We start from the raw sequence: 5,188 nt of genomic DNA, 5'->3' as shown, positions 1-5,188 counted from the left end.
CTGGAGTGCAGTGGCCGGATCTTAGCTCACTGCAAGCTCCGCCTCCCGGGTTCACGCCATTCTCCTGCCTCAGCCTCCTGAGTAGGTGGGACTACAGGCGCCACCACCTTGCCCGGCTAGTTTTTTGTATTTGTAGTAGACACGGGGTTTCACCGTGTTAGCCAGGATGGTCTCGATCTCCTGACCTCGTGATCCGCCCGTCTCGGCCTCCCAAAGTGCTGGGATTACAGGCTTGAGCCACCTCGCCCAGCCTTAATCTGTTTATATGGTAAATTCCATTGGCTCATATTTCATGTTGAACCAGTCTTGCATTCCTGGGATAAATTTCACTGGGTCATGGTGTGCAGTTACTTATATTTGTATTGTACATGGATGTGTGCTCATGGGCCTGTGTTTCAGTGTGTGGCAATGCAGTGGACCCACAATCATCAGAACAGCTCTGGAAAAGAATAGTCAAGTGAGAGGGCGTTCTATGCCTGACTTCAAGATGTGGGTTTTTTTTTTGAGATGGAGTCTCGTTCTGTCACTCAGGCTGGAGTGCAGTGGTGTGATCTCGGCTCACTGCAACCTCTGCCTCTGGGAATCAAGTGATTCTTATACCTCGGCCTCCCGAGTAGCTGGGATTACAGGCGTGTACCACCATGCCCGACTAGTTTTTGTAGTTTTGGTAGAGACGGGTTTCACCATGTTGGCCAGGCTGGTCTTGAACTCTTGGCCTCAAGTGATCCAACCGCCTCAGCCTCCCAAAGTGCTGGGATTACAGGCGTGAACCTTTGCACCTGGCCCAAGATGTGTCATAAAGGTTCAGAAATCCAGACAGTGTGGCATTGGTAACAGGATAGACAAATAGATCAGTGGAACAGAATAGAGGTAGACCCTCACATATATGCTCAACTGATTTTGAAATAAGCGTAAGCAAATTCAGCGGAGAAAGGAGAATCTTAGCAACAAATGGTCCTAGAATGATGGGGCTACACATATGAACGGAAGTTTCAATCTATACATGACAGTACATACAAAAATCCATTCAAAAGTTACTATTAATTTTTTTGAGATGGAGTCTCACTTTGTCGCCCAGGCTGGAGTGCAGTGGCACGATCTTGGCTCACTGCAACCTCCATCTCCCAGGTTCAAGTGATTCTCCTGCCTCAGCCTCCTGAGTAGCTGGCACTACAGATGCCTGCCACCACGCCTGGCTACTTTCTGTATTTTTAGTAGAGACGGCGTTTCACCATGTTGGTCAGGCTTGTGTCAAACTCAGGTGATCCACCTGCCTCCTCCTCCCAAAGTGCCAGGATTACAGGTGTGAGCCACTGTGCCCAGCCTCAGAACTTGTTATAAGCCAAAATGTAAGGCCTACAACTGTAAAATGTGTGTAAGAATGAAAAGGAGGATATCAGTGTGACTTAGGTTAGGGAAATGATTCTTAGGTTAACACTAAAAGCATGATGCACAAAGGAAAACCTGATCCACTGCACTTCATGGGAATGGAGGGTGTGTGCATTTTGAAAGGCTCTGAGAAGACAAGCCCGGGCTGGTGGAGGCATTAGCAAATATCCTGTCCGAGGAAACACTCATCTCAGCATGTACGACAAGCTCCCAGGAGTCATGGGGTGCTGTGCTCTCGGCAGATACCGGAGAGCCTCCCATCCCGTAATTCGTGTCCCCGGAGCAGCACTGCTCAAAGTCCCCTACCGATGCCCTCCTCAGCCCCCAGACCCGACCCTCTGCACGTGCGCACCCACAGGCCAGGCCCTGCGGGTCTTCTTAGGACATGACCCCAACTTCAGGAGGAGGAAAAGAGGAGGAAAATCAATGAAAAGAAAAAAGAATTTACTGGTGGCCCTTTCAAGTCTTTCTGTCAAATGACCCAATTTCAGGTTAAGCCAGGCAGTGGTGACAAGGCAACCCTGTGTTCTGCCCGGTCCCGAGGGCTCCACCTCCTCCGTGAGTGAGAAGCAGCAACCAGCCAGGGAGAAAACAATCTAGCTGCATCAAACTCTGTAGTGCTGGAAGTTAGCACAGGCGGATCGGAGATATCACCGTTCAGTTCTAGACACTGCAATAACGCAAATGTCGCAATAAAGCCAGTCAGAGGGATTTTTCGGTTTTCCACTGCATAAAAGTTATGTTTATACCACAGTGCAGTCAGGTGTGCAAACATCATGTTTACAAAACAAGGCACAAGCCTCAATTTAAAATACTTTACTGACCACTCCTCACTCCCCCACCCAACTAGGTTCCCACCACCCTACCCTCCCTCAACACCAATAATAATAATAATAATATAATAATAATAATGATAATAGGCTGGGCACAGTTGATCACACCTGTAATCCCAGTGCTTTGGGAGGTCAAGTGGGCAGACTGCATGAGCTCAGGAGACCAGCCTGGGCAACATGGTGAAACCCTGTCTCTACCAAAAATACAAAAAATCAGCGGGGTGTGGGGGTGCGCACCTGTGGTCCCAGCTACTAGGGAGGCAGAGGTGGGAGGATTGCTTCAGCCTGGGAGCAGAGGTTGCTGTGAGCCGAGATCATGTTACTGCACTCTAGACTGGGCAACAAAGCAAGACCTCATCTCAAAAATAAAATAAAATAAAATGGCTGGGGGCGGTGGCTTACACCTCTAATCCCAGCACTTTGGGAGGCCAAGGTGGACGGATCACCTAAGGCCAGGAGTTCGAGACCAGCCTGGCCAACATGGTGAAACCCTGTCTCTACTAAAAATGCAAAAAAAATCATCCGGTGTAGTGGTACGTGCTTGTAGCCCCAGCTACTTAGAAGGCTGAGATAGGAGAATCGCTTGAACCTGGGAGGTGGAGGTTGCAGTGAGCCGAGATGGCACCACTGCACTCCAGCCTGGGCAAGAGAGTGAGACTCTGTCTCAAAAATAAATAAATAAATAAAAATTAAAAAAATAAAAACTGGCTGGGTGCGGTGGCTCAAGCCTGTAATCCTAACACTTTGGGAGGCCGAGACGGGCGGATCACGAGGTCAGGAGTTTGAGACCATCCTGGCTAACACGGTGAAACCCCGTCTCTACTAAAAAATACAAAAAGCTAGCCGGGCGAGGTGGCTGGCGCCTGTAGTCCCAGCTACTCGGGAGGCTGAGGCAGGAGAATGGCGTAAACCTGGGAGGCGGAGCTTGCAGTGAGCTGAGATCTGGCCACTGCACTCCAGCCCGGGTGACAGAGCGAGACTCCGTCTCAAAAAAAATAAATAAATAAATACAGCTCCGTGATGGCCCCTGCAGGCCCATAGGCAGAGTGTGCTGAGAGCAGCAGCTCAGGGCAGTTCTGCAGCCACATTTATACCCACTTTTAATTTCATGCAGATTAAGGGGCGGCTCAGGCAAGTTTCTAGGGAAGGGGTAGTAACTCCCACCACGCCTGGCCTGTCTTCTTTCACTTCCAGCTTGCCCTTGAATTGTTTCCTGGGCAAAGCCAGGGACCCTCCAGAGGCTCAGACTCACTGTGGGTTTTGCCTGGCCTCCATCAACTAGAAGGCCACGTAGCATTGAGTGAATCGACCAATACTTTAAATAGCATGGATACCACTCACACAGTATTGAGAAAAGGAAATCAGATACAAAAGAGAACATGCAATATAATTCCATTTATATACAGTTCAAAATAGGCAAAGTTAGTATGAGGAATAGAGAGGCTAGAAGAGTGGTGATTTTAAAGTTCCGAGCCTTTGTACACGCTATTCTATTTACCTAGGGTGCTGTTTCCTCGCACCATGTAAATGCATACATACAGATCAAGTTACCTCCTGGCTGGGCGTGGTGGCTCAGTGTCATCCCAGCACTGTGGGACGCCCAGGCAGGCAGATCACTTGAGGTCAGGAGTTTGAGACCAGCCTGGCCAACATGGTGAAACCCCATCTCTACTAAAAATACACAAAATTAGCCAAGTGTGGTAGTGGGCACCTGTAATCTCAGCTACTCAGGAGGCTGAGGCAGAAGAATTGCTTGAACTGGGATGCAGAGGTTGCAGTGAGCTGAGACTGTGCCACTGCACTCCAGCTTGGGTGACAGAGTGAGACTTCGTCTAAAAAAAAAAAAAAGGCCAGGCACACTGGCTCACACCTGTATACCTGTAATCCCAGCACTTTGGGAGGCCAAGGCGGGTCGATCACGAGGTCAGGAGATCAAGACCATCCTGGCTAACATGGTGAAACCCTGTCTCTACTAAAAATACAAAAACAAAATTAGCCAGGCCTATAGGTGGGCACCTGTAGCCTCGGGAGGCTAAGAAGGGAGAATGGCGTGAACTGGGGAGGCAGAGCTTGCAGCGAGCCGAGATTGCACCACTGCACTCCAGCCTGGGTGACAGAGCGAGACTCCGTCTCAAAAGCAAAAACAAACAAAAAGGCTGGGCTTGGTGACTCACGCCTATAATCCCAGCACTTTGGGAGGCCAGGGCGGGCAGATCATGAGGTCAAGAGATTGAGACCAGCCTGACCAACATGGTGAAACTCTGTCTCCACTAAAAATACAAAAATTAGCTGGGTGTGGTGGTATGCACCTGTAGTCTCAGCTACTCGGGAGGCTGAGGCGGGAGAATCGCTTGAGCCCGGGAGGCACAGGTTTCAGTGAGCAGAGATGGCGCCACTGCCCTCCTGACTGGGTGACAGAGTAAGACTCCATCTCAAAAAAAAAAGTCACCTCCTAACCTGAGTTTAGACCTCCCACTTTCTGCCGCTGCACAGCTATCCCCTCCAGCACCTTGTGTATGTGTGGGGGGAACTGGCTGGTGTTTTGAACATCTTCGGGTTCCCAGAGGTTAGCTCAGTGTTTGACAGGGCCCTGTAGGAGTGTCTAATTCTCATAGCATCTCCATGCAGGAGGGAAGGAGAGGGTCATGCCTGGGCCCTGAGAGGTGTCGTGTATCTGAGGCCCCCACATCAGCACGGATCTCTTGAGGCATACACCGTCCTGCTTACTGGTCTGCTTTCTGTCTGATTGAAATTGGTGGCTTAAGCCAAGACCTTCTTACTTGCAGTGAGGAGCCCTTATGGGGCAAAGATTTCCCCTCAGCCTGCTCTGTCATGAGCTCCTTCTGCTAAGCGGCAGAACTTAGCCCATGAATCAGAGGTACCCTACATTCCAAACCTTACGAGCAATCCAGTCACCAAAATTCAGCTGGTCATTCACTGCCAGTGTAAGTTAAAGAAAAACTACC

The sequence above is a fragment of the Piliocolobus tephrosceles genome, chromosome 13 (assembly GCF_002776525.5).
Source record: "Piliocolobus tephrosceles isolate RC106 chromosome 13, ASM277652v3, whole genome shotgun sequence".
Taxonomy (NCBI): domain Eukaryota; kingdom Metazoa; phylum Chordata; class Mammalia; order Primates; family Cercopithecidae; genus Piliocolobus; species Piliocolobus tephrosceles.
The sequence above is the reverse complement of the archived record's forward strand: the minus strand, read 5'-3'. Positions refer to the sequence as shown.